Below are 12,524 nucleotides of genomic sequence, written 5' to 3' on the forward strand. Positions count from 1 at the left end.
CTGAAATATTGGATCTAATTAGCTGATCCCCTATGTTCTTATTTTCTCTTCTATTTGCTTTTTCTTTTTTGCCCTCTTGTTCTATTTTACTTTGAACTTTATCTTCCTAAACTTCTACAGAGTTATTGGTTTGTACTATAAAAATTCTAAATTTCAAAAGCTTCTGTTCATTCTTCAAATGTTCCATTTTGATGCTTTGCTAATTCTTATCCAGCATAATCTTCTCTTCTTAATGATGCCATTTACCCTCTTGAAAGTGCATTCCTGATGGCTTGGGTGACATGTGTTCTTTCATGGCTGTGGTAGCTTTTCCTATTTCTCTGATAAGGATAACCCTGTTTTTATTCTTTTGTCCATGTTTCACATCTATTTCTGTTTGTTTCTCCTTTATTGTTTGTTTTGTCTCTGCTTCTCAAGTTAATGAATTTTCTTAACTGTCTATGGAGTCCTGACTATTGATTCATATTCTTTATCTATTGACTACTGGTTTATATCCATTATTTACTGGATCATGCTTATATTTAGGTACTAAAGAATGCTGTTTGAAGGGATCTCATTTCTATAAAGGCTAAGTAGATCATTGTAGACTAACCTTCTACTAAGTATAGCTGAAAAAGACAAGGCAATATACATCAAACATCTGCTGGGAGTATCAGAAGGCTACTAAGATGTCTAGGACTTGAGGGACCAAGGTCTCTGAGAGAAGAGAAACATTTTGAGGTAAGTTTGCATTCTTTGGAACTTTTCCCTTCACAGCATTTGCTACTTCTTATCCAGCATAATCTTCTCTTCTTAATGATGCCATTACCCCTTGAAAGTACATTCCTGATGGCCTGGGTGACATGTGCATTTTCTGAGTCCTCTGGAGGGGAATAAACCTCAAGAGGGACTTTGGGCCTTATGTAATTTATCCACTTCAGCAGGCCTACACTCTAGCCTTCTATGTCTTCCTCTACCATCTTCCAGGGAAACCCAAGCATTTCCACTTTACTCAGTGTGGGCCACACATGTTCAAGCTTATTTATGTAACTGTGAGTTTAGCCCAACCTCTGGGATACAGAGTATTTAATCCTGTGTTGCAAGAAAGTACCCCCAAATCAATGTAATTTTGCTTAGCCAGATTTATTCTAGCCTTCTTGATTAATCACTCTCAAGTTCTAATCTCAGGCATGGCTACTCTGCTGAATTCTCCCAGAACACACCAGCTAATTCTTTCAGCTCTTTGGTAAATAATCTCTTCCCCCACTATTAGACCCACTATCTCCCGACCAGGTTATGCTGGGATTTAACTCTAGTTATCTACCTGGCAGGCAGGAAAGGAGAGAAGCCTTTGTTGCCTTGCAAGGAAACATCTTCTGCTGCATCCTCCGCATTGCAGAAGTAAACGCTTTTACTAGGCAGGAGGGTTCAAAACGTCTGAGTGTTCAAGGGCATCTGAAGAGCAAAAGTCTTTGGGGTCATCCATCCAGATCCCATCCATGTTTGAAAGTTCCAGGTTTTCCTGACCATAGCCTGACTTAGCATAAACAACTTGGTTTGGCTTGCATTGAAGCATCTCTGCAGGTCTGCTACTCTCTCAGGTCCCGAGTTTGCTCCTTATTTGTGTCTACTCTTGAACTGCAGCAAGATAAGGGCCTCGTTGTAAGCTCCAAGAGTCTCTCGAACTCTCATACTCAGCCTTTAACTATGTGGTTACTACCTTCAGTTTCTCATCATCCTTCTCTAGGGTGCCAATACAAATTAGTAATTATTAGCCAACTCTACTGTGGTTGTAGACATTGTTCCTCCTCTTAGCCTTTAAATGTGTGATTTTCTTGAATCATTGCAACAGCAAAGAGCATTCCCTTCTACTGAAACATTTTTCCAGGTCACCACCAGTGAAATCTTCAGCAGTGGGGCCACCACCTCATGCCAGGGACTATGTATGCCTCACAGTCCACTCAGGATGGGGTTCTTCTCGTCAGCCAGGTGGTGAATGAACCCCAAATTAGCACCTGTTTTCTCAGACCACACCTGGTATGCCTTTGTAGGTCAGATCCTCTGAGAAAAGACATCAGGGCAGGATTAGATGTGCAAGAGATATACTCGAGGAAGCACCTATAAAGGATGAAGGAGGAAGGAGTGGGGTAGGAATGAAAAGCCATCAGACCACAGTGCAGGGCTGGGGCCTATGGGAGAGGAGAGGAAAGGAAGGAGTGGATAAGAGCTCAAGATCACAGTGCAGTTATGGGAACATCTTGGCCAGGCTGTTGGAAGTACCTGATCAAAGCTTGCCCACTGGGAGAGTCCCCTGGCAAGCTCATATCCTTGAAATGTTCAGTCATTGGCTGGATGTAGTCAGTGACAGTGGTAAGCATGTGGCTGCAGAGCTGGGATTTGAAACCATTCATTTCTGAATATTCCTCTGTTTCCTCTTGTAAGCCTATCTCCCCACCACCCCCACTCCCTGCTCAGCCACACATATCATTCCAGAAGCAGCTTGTGGTATTTCCACTCTATTAAGAGAAACTTCCCTTTTCTATTCTTTTACATAGAATATAGAAAAAATTTAAAATTTTAAAAATTTACTTTCTTACAAGCAATGTATACAAATCTCTGTGTATACGAAAATATATAGAATGTGGTCCTTGCCTTTAAATAATTTACAACTAGTCAACAGATGACCTAAGGAGACTACTTGAACATAATGTGGGTAAGTTTTTATGGTACCGGGATTTAGAGTGTGGAAACGTCGCAAAGGGTCCCTAAATCAACCTGGGAATCAGGCAAGATTGCTGGAGGAACTGAGGTCTCAGCTAATTGCTGGATGATTCTAAGTTAGCTAGGCAAAGACAGGAGGGACGAAAATTCCAGAAATGGGTAACAGAACAGCCAGGATGTGGATATCCTGCTGCCTCTATAAAGCAGAGAGGGCAAGTGCGGAGGTTGGAGGGAGGCCTTAACCTTTAACTGTGTGGTGAGAGGGCTGGCTCATGGGTCCTTAGTGCTGCTTCAAGCAATTAAAGAAGAGTGACACAGTCCGATTTGGGTATTGATACAGTTTGGCTCAGGCCATAAAGAGTAAAAAGAGACCAGGGCAGACTGGCAAGTGGCAGTGTGGACCTGGACTGGGTGAGTAAAAGTGAGAATTGAGAAGAATAAATGATAGCAACTGCAGCCAAAAGACCAGGCTGGAGTCATTATGCTGCCACTCATCCACGCACGAGGTCACTCAGTCTCATTCCTGCAGAGCAAATCCACACTCTCTGCCCTGCAGCTAATTCTGCGCATCAGAGAAGACAGTGCCATGAAGAGTCTACTGCAGTGCTTGGCACATAAGCAATAATTTCTCTCCCTTTCCTCACCCCATGTTTTTAAGTAACTTCCAGTTCTCCTTACTGTTGTGCCTTTGGTAGTTATTTTAGAATGACAGGAATGGTAAGTAAGCATACTCAGTGGATATTCTTGCTTTAGATTAGTATTCACTAGAGTCCATCCATTTACTGTTACCTTATGTCTATAGACAAGTGTAGACACACACACACACACACACACACACACACACCATCCATCCATCCATTCTTTCTCTCCCTTCTTTTCTACCATAGTCACCATTGTCCATTGCTCCCTCCTCCATCTGCTGGGCCAAGAATCCCAAAGAGTTTTGAGGATACCCAGAAATTCAAGATGTATTAAAGATTTCATTTGTGTACTCATATGACTTGATTTTTTGGAGCACCCACTCTAGGACATCAAACAAGAGAACTCCTTGCCCTCCTGGAGCTTTAGAAGGGCTGAGCAAGTTCGGAGCCTTCTGGTCATGCACTGACTTTCTCAGTCATTTGGAGGCAACATGTTCTAGAGCTCTTAACCAATGGCAGTGAGTCAATCAACAGGTGTAGGGTATGTTGTTTTATTTTGCCAGTGGAATACTATGGTGATTACACTTTTTAATCTCAAGGTACTACTCTAGGAGCAGTTGACAACACATTCTCACTTAACCACAGTCTTCATATAGGTAAGCTTCTCTGATACCTACAGAGCATGAACCCCTGAGCCAACTCCAGTGGAAAATTTGCTATCACATCTAGATTAGATGCACATCCAAGAATCCATCTTCCTACTGTGGGACAAGACTTGTCACAAATAGTTTGGATTTATGGATGCTCTTCTGCAGCAGAAACCATTTCACCTTTTGAGGTAACCTTTACAGAATCATAAAATCAATCAGTTTTATTTGACATCCAAATCAGAGCTCTGCCCTAAATAGATCTCTAGCATTTTACGTGGAGAACAAAACAGAGAGGAATGTGCCGAAGGGCAGGTGGAAGAGGACACTGGAACAAGAGCAGGACTGCTGTCAGGCAGTACCCTGAGCACGTTGTGCTTTAGATCCCGGTCTGTGATCCTGGATCTCCGCCCTCATACTGGAATGGGCCAATGAAAATGAGGTGGTAGGCTAAAAATGAATTGCACACAGGCTGATTCCCCTTTTTATCCTGTTTGGTTTGGTGCACATAGGAATCTGTGTAGACTTGTCTGGTGGGAAAGGGGACACGGTTCTAGATGTATTCTCTGTAGACTGATGGAATATATTCAGCTTAGTATGTTTCAAACCTTAAATGTGTCATATGTTGAAGACTTCAAGAAAGGGATGTGAAGTATGCAAACATCTCTGTGTGTGTGTGTGTGTGTGTGCATGTGTGTGAGCATGTGTGGGAGGAGTGTGTGTGTAGTGTACTATGTGTACACATGAATCACACTTAGGTAGCTTCGAAGAAAAATTTTACAGCTCTAATGCTTTTGCAGAACTATCTTCAAAGGTATTTGTTATACTGAAAAGCCACTGTAACATAATGGTTATCAGTAAGCCTCTGGCAATAGGTTTTCTGATTACAAATTCCAATTCTATAACTTAAAAGCTGTACGACTTTTGGCAAGATCCTTAATCACTCTATGCTTCAATTTACTCAATTATAATAATGGCACCTACCTTATTTATGAGTATTAAATGACATAAAATACAAGCACTAACACTGCCTGGCTCATGATGAGTGCTAAATGCTATGTATTAACTATTATTATAATTAAGTGGGCATGGTTGAACTCTGGATAAAATCCTACAGTTGGAGTAAAGAGGCAGTCCTATGTAGTGCTTGAGATCAGACAAACCAACATTTGGATTCTAGCACTTCTACTCGCAACCTCGGGCCAAGTTACTTACTTGTTTTGGGGATAATTATGTCCATTAATTATTACTGGAAGTTTTAAATGAGATAGCACCAAGCATAATGGCTGATTCATTGTTAGTGATCAACAAATGGGAGTGATAATTACTAGTATCATTCACATACACACACACCCTTTAAATAACATTACAAACCTACATGTAACTCTTGACTATCTCTTAGCATTCGGAATTTAGGATGAACTCAGGCAAGTAAGAAACTGATGTCCTGTCTCAGAATAGTATCCCAAATGAAAGGAGTCAGGGTAACCCTATGATGTGTAGTGTCAGAATGATTAGAAGAGCCACTATTAAAATGGTGAGAACTTCAGCCTTGGAGTTCTGCTGATGTAGGTGGCTGTCATGAGGATGTGGTGGCAATGTGAGTAAAGAACATCCAGAAGCTTCTTTATTAGCAATCGCATTTCTTTTCCAAAATGTGCTAAATGGAAGACATCTCATTGTGATTAAAGTTGTAAAACTGAATGTCCTATATGAGTTCCATGTTGAAAGACCACATCAAACAATATGGTGACATTTTAGGGAAAGAACCTCCCAGAACACTGCCTTGTCAACAGCCCAATAAAATAGGAGAGTTCCTGTTATGGCACATGGACCAGACAAGGTTTGCGAAGGGTGGCCCTAGTCGTAAATGGCTGTAAAGTGGTGTAAAGTGTTGGTCCTGTTATTAAAACTTTCTAACTTGACCTTTTCACATATAAACCATAAACATGGGGAAAGATGGAGAATTTTAAGTGCAAAAGACAATACATGGTTATTTTGTATTTGTGATGCCATTTAGGGACACAAAAAGCCTCCAAAGTACAGTAATATGTTTGGCTTCAGCCAGCTTGAGTTTCCTCAGAATACTACAAAAGCCGAGAAATCTTACTTTTGCAAAATTTCTTATCTCATTTATCTCTGGCTGGGGACATTTGGGGGAATGGCCAAACACTGATTAGGTAAGAAACCATTATTGTGTATGTGTGTGTGTGTGTATGTGCATGCGTGTGCACATGCACACAATTAGGCAAGCACATTGTGTGTGTATTTATTAAGATTTTATTTTTTTTTTAGAGCAGTTTTAGGCCCACAGCAAAACTGAAGAGCAGGCACAGAGATTTCCCATACATTTCCTACCCAGACACATTTATAGCCTTCCTGATTATCCTCTCCATAGTGGGGGAGGAACATTTGTTTTAACTGATGAATTTACATTGACACATCATTATCCCAATAGTTTACATTAGGGTTCACTGTTGGTGTTGAACATTCTATGGGTTTGGATAAATGTGTAATGACATGTATCTACCATTATAGTATCATCCAGAGCAGTTTTGCTGCCCTAAAAAAATCGTCTGCATTCAGGCTATTTATCCGTCCCTCTCTCCAACAACCCTTGGCAATTACCGATCTTTTTAGTGCCTCTACAGTTTTGCCTTTCCAGAATGTCATGTAATTGGAATCATACAATATTTAGCTCTTTCAGACTGGCTTCTTTCACTTAATAATATGCTTTAAGGTTACTTCATGTCTTTTTGTGGCTTGACAGCTCATTTCTTTTTAGGGTTGAATGATATTCCTTTATCTGAATAGGCCACAGTTTATTTATTCATTCACCTATTGAAGGATATTTGCTTGCTTACAAGTTTTGGCAATTATGAATAAAGTTGCTATAAACATCCCTGCGTAGGTTTTTGCATGGATGCAAGTTTTCAGCTCCTTTGGATAAGTACCAAGGAGCAGGATTGCTAGATCACATGATAGGAGTTGGTTTCGTTTTGTAAGAAAATACCAATCGTCTTCTAAAGTGGCTGTACCCAGAACTACTGTATGAGAGTTCCTGATGCTCCATATCCTAATTAGCATTTGGTGTTGTCAGTGGTTTGGATTTTGGGCACTCTAGTAAGTATACAGTTGTATCTCACTGCTGTTTCAATTACATTTCCCTGATGACATATGATGTGGAGCATCTTTTCACCTATTTATCTTCCATCTATATGTCTGGTAAAGTCTTTTGCCCATTTTTGAATTGGATTGTTTTTTTATTTTTGAGTTTTGAGACTTTTTTGTATATTTGGATGACAGTCCTTTATCAGATATGTCTTTTGCAAATACTTTCTCCCAGGCTGTGGCTTATCTTCTGATACTCTTGATATTGTCTTTGTAAGAGCAGAAGTTTTTAATTTAAAGAACCCCAAATTATAAATTATTTCTTTCATGCATTGTATCTCTGGTGTTGTATCTAAAAAGGCATCACCATGCCCAAGGTTATCCAGGTTTTCTCCTATGTTATTATTTTGGAGTTTTATAGTTTTGCATTATACATTTAGGTCTATGATCCATTTTGAGTTAATTTTTGTAAAGGGTATAAAGACTGTGTCTAGATTCTTTTTTTCCCCCATGTATATCTAGTTATTACAACACCATTTGTTAAAAAAAACTATCAGTTTCATTGTATTGCTTTTGTTTCTTTATCAAAGATCAGTTGACTATATTTATGGAGATTCTGGGCTCTCTATTCTGTTCCATTCATGTACTTATTTGTTCATTCACTAATATCATACTGTCTTGATTGCCATAACTATAGTAAGTCTTAAAGTCACATAGGGTCAGTCCTGCAACTTTATTCTTCCCTCAATATTGTATTGGTTGCTCTGGGTCTTTTGCCTCTCCATATACACTTTAGAGTCAGTTTGTTTATATTCAAACATAACTTGCTGACACTTTCATAGGATTGCATTGAAACTATAGCTCAAGTAGAGAAGAACTGGCCTCCTGACAATACTAAGTCTTCCTGGGGCACCTGGGTGGCTCAGTGGGTTAAGCCTCTGCCTTCGGCTCAGGTCATGATCCCAGGGTCCTGGGATCGAGCCCCGCATCTGGCTCTCTGCTCAGCGAGGAGCCTGCTTCCTCCTCTCTCTCTCTGCCTGCCTCTATGCCTACTTGTGGTCTCTGTCTGTCAAATAAATAAATAAAATCTTAAAAAGAAATACTAAGTCTTCCTATCTATAAACATAGACCATCTTTTATTTTAGTTTTTTTAAATTTCATTCATCAGAATTTTGTCATTTTTTTCACACAGATATTGTACATATTTTGTTAGACTCATACTAAAGCATTTTATTTTGGGGTATGCTAACATAACTGGTGGTGTTTTTAACTTCAAACTTTGCTTGTTCATTTCTGGTATATAGGAAAGAGATTGGCTTTTGTATATTAATCATGTATTCTGCCACCTTGCTATAATTGCTTATTAGTTCCAGTTTTTTTGTTGACTCTTTCAGATTTTCTACAAGGATATCCTTGTCTTGAACCTTATCGTAGTGGGAAATCTCTAATTCCTAATTAAGTAGGATGTTAGCTATAGGGTTGTTGTTTTTTTTTTTAATAGATATTCCTTCTCAAGTTGGGGAGACTTCTTTGTATTCCTAGTTTACTAAGAATTTTTTTCCCCATGGAAACCATTTTTTTAAAGTCTTTCTTGTTCATCACTGTTCTTAAAGCAGAGTGCCTGACACAATGTTATATATTTTGTTTTTGATCGACCAACTGTTATGGGACATGAATGGAAGAAAATGAAACAGCCTGGGATAATTATCCCTTCTATTTGATTTGTTCAGTTGTGTCCAATAAGAACCATAAGAACATGGCTGTCAAGTAAGAGTTACCTGAAATTATGAAACATTAAACAATCTGACCTAGATACATTTATGATAAAAAGTCATTGGTCACTGAAATGGCCATTTACAGGGATGCTGCAATAGAGAGCAGTCTGGCTGCAGCCTGCACTAGCCTGAGAGGAATCCAGAAATGAGAAGTCATCAGGCTTAGGGGAAAGTAGATAATCTTTGCTCTCAAAGGGCCCAGCTTCCCTTCTGGGTGCTAGCATTTTCTGTCTCTGATGCTTTGGGAGAAGTCCTTTAACCTGAGATTCAGTAACCTCCTCTGTGACATAGTGAGAATAGAAAAAGCTCCCCAAGAACCCGCTGGGACATCAAATGAGACCATGCATGAGAAGCACTCTGTAAACTGCTGAGGTGCCATAGAAATGGTATTCAGTTTATTGTTTCTGTAAAGCGTAACCTAATAGACCTCAAGAAAACACTGTACCGCATTCTGTTCTAACTAAACACTGACAGAAAACTGGGGCTCTGAGCTGTTGTTTGTTTGCAGGATATCCGAAGTTCTTCCTTATTTCAACAAATACTTACTATGTGCTAGGCACTGCATGGATACTAAGGATGTATTAGAAAATAAAACATATAAAAAATCCATGCCCTCATGAAGCTTACTTTCTGGCAGGGGACAGGACAATAAAGTCTAAAATTCTATAGAGTGTTAGAAGATAGCTAGTTCAATAGGGAAAAAACAAATTAGGAAAAATGGTAGGGATGAAGTGTGGAGCTTTTTGTATAATATTTCTAGCCTTTTCTGTTTTCATAGTATCTGTTCTTTCTTCACTGTTTTTCATTGGTTCATAGTTCTGGGGAACCACAAGGCAAATAAAAGTTAATTTGGGAATTAGTTGTGTTTGATGAGTTTTGAAGCTGAACTTTTTAAACTTTTGGACTTTCTTTTTTAATTAAAGCATACACCGGCAAAAATTTTAGAGCTTCCTCTTCTGCTTGCCACAGTGTATGCTAATATAGTAAGAAATTAATTAATTTAAAACTTGATAAGTATATAGGTTAAGAGAAACGTAATATAGATACTTCCTGAGACATAGTAGAATGCACTCATTCCTCAGATCTCATTTTCTATTTTTAAAATGATCTCTTCTCATTGGGACACAAAGAACTCTGGAAGGATGGGAAAAACATGACTTCTAAGACCATGTCTATGATCCACAAAGAATGAAGCCCTTTTCTTAAATACACAACTTTATGATTAAAATAAAATTCAGCTATAACCTGTTTTATAAGCTGGTTTATAAAAATATAAAATACAGTATGTAAGTCCATTTTGAGATTAATTTTATTTATTGTAAAAAAAATGAAATACAGATTTATAAACAGAAGGAATGAATTCCCTATCATTTTTGTTTGTTTTTAATGCTTTACCTTCTAGACTATCTTAAGAATTTCTAATTTCTGGTTCCTATTTCTTAGATCTATGTTTTAAAAAATGGTTAATTGATCTTCTCATGTTTGAGAAATAAGAATAACACCATCGTGCAGCGTGTAGGTGAATGCTACAGCTGAGAGTTTTGGCAAAGATTCAATTTCGTTACCTCTTTAAACAAAAGGTACACCCTCCTATGTATGTTCTGCTTGATTTATTTTGTTATTTTGGCTGTTGGCTGCAATTCCTGAGATTTCAAATTGAATGATTCTTTGTTACTTTGTTCTATTAATTACTATTCTTAATAGAATAGTAATTCTATTCTATTCAGGTATTTGCCTGATATTTTAATATTAATTTACTCATCAATTCAACAAATATTATTGGTCACTTACTCTGTGTTGGGTAATAGTCAAGACATTCTCTTAACTTTGTTAACAGGCAGCAGAGCCCAATGAGAACTGGGGTAGAAGAGACCTTTAGGCTGGTACATCTTTTAAGTTGTTAGGGCTCTCCCACCCCTGCAAGCTGCAGTAGAATTAGCAAGAAGAGGAAAGAACTGAGGCAGTATATGTATGTCTCATGCCTTATCTACCTGTCTCATCCACACTTGAAACTAAGTTGGGATGAAAGCCATCCTTTATTGTAAGAATATGAACATGTTGATAGACTTTCTAAAGAGACTTCTGGAATTCATATAGGTCATGTGCTCCCTGATAATTCATTTAATTTGGGAGAAAACGTCCTGAGCAATATATCTCCTAAGTTAAAAATCACCACGTCTGCACCTAATATTATCTTCAAACCAACATGAATACTACTTTCATATTCCAAAGAGACTCAAGCAATTTTTTTTCTCCTCTCCTGTTAGATCTCTAACAAAATGCTACCTTGTTGTTTACATATCAATTATCCCCTGTGATTAAAAAGGGTTTCTAGTCACTTGTCTTAAAACATTGACCAAAAATCGCCATACAGGGTTCACTCACAATTTTAAGGATGAAGGAAGTCTATCCAAAATAACAGGTTACAGCTCTCAGGTATGGGAACAGATTTCAAGGGCAAAAATATTTGTCATATATAGTGTGATTTTTATGAAGAGAAAATGAGAATATTAGACATGCTGGTAACATTTTTAAAGCACATGCCTCCTTTCAATAAGCACAAACATACTATATGGTGTTGGAAGTTCAAAACTGATAAACTGCATCCTTGGGGAGTAAGCCCTACTGCAGGTGAGCTGCTAGTACTCTGATGTCTGTCTTTTGTACGCCCAGACTAGTGAGGATTTGTCACTCTTTATAGTCCATAGTCTGTATTATTAAAAACCTTAAACATTTTTTTTCTAGGAATAAATGTGTATCATAATGTCGAATATGCTTTTCAAACTACTCATGCCCGATGTTCTATGAAATTCTGACTTACTCTCTTTTCCTCTGAATAATTAATTCAGAACGAAAGGACTCACAAAAGACATTAGAAAATGATGTCAGGAAGATTTCTTTCTTTCTTTTTCTTTCTTTTTTTTTTTTTTTAGAAAAAGTAGCTCATCTTGGGTCAGTGCTTTAGATAATAGACTTTAACTGTGTCACAGAGAGAGAAGAAATGTAATAGCAAAGCTCCAATTAAATTAAGGTGACATTTCCCCCTTTAAGGGATTATTTTAAAAAACCTTCATTTCTCCTCATCTCCCTCAGGCTGTGGTTTTGCATTGCTCCTCAGAGTTTGTTTTGGAAATAAAGCTTGTTTTCTTTTTCTCAGTGGGGGAAGTAAGACAAACAAGCCCAAATGTGCCCCCAGGAGGCCCACACCAGACCCTTAGAGTGGTCAAGAGACCTGGTCATTGAGGGGATCACATCAGGGCAAAATCAGAACTGGGATTCCTTGGAACTTAGAGCCATTCTTTCTGTTGGCATTATTAGGAACTGGGAAAATTCGTCACCGGCTTTTTAATTGTGGAGATTTGTCTAAATTCGGATTACTCTAAAAGAGGGAGGATATAGAAATGAATGCAATACTTTGAAAAATTTCTGTTAGGCTACAGCATAGTAGGGATATCTGCAGGGTATTTCCCTTTGTGTTATAGCTGCTACTTCACCCAAACTCATCATTAAGTATTTATTTTTTTTTCCCTTTGCATGAACCTTCTCAATTGCTCATTCACTGACTCATTCTGTATTTATTAAGTACCTCTGTATGCCAGGCACTGTGCCAGGAGATACCAGTTAATATGGTAGGGTAGCCACACTTAACG

This window comes from Mustela lutreola, chromosome 13 (genome assembly GCF_030435805.1).
Source record: "Mustela lutreola isolate mMusLut2 chromosome 13, mMusLut2.pri, whole genome shotgun sequence".
Taxonomy (NCBI): domain Eukaryota; kingdom Metazoa; phylum Chordata; class Mammalia; order Carnivora; family Mustelidae; genus Mustela; species Mustela lutreola.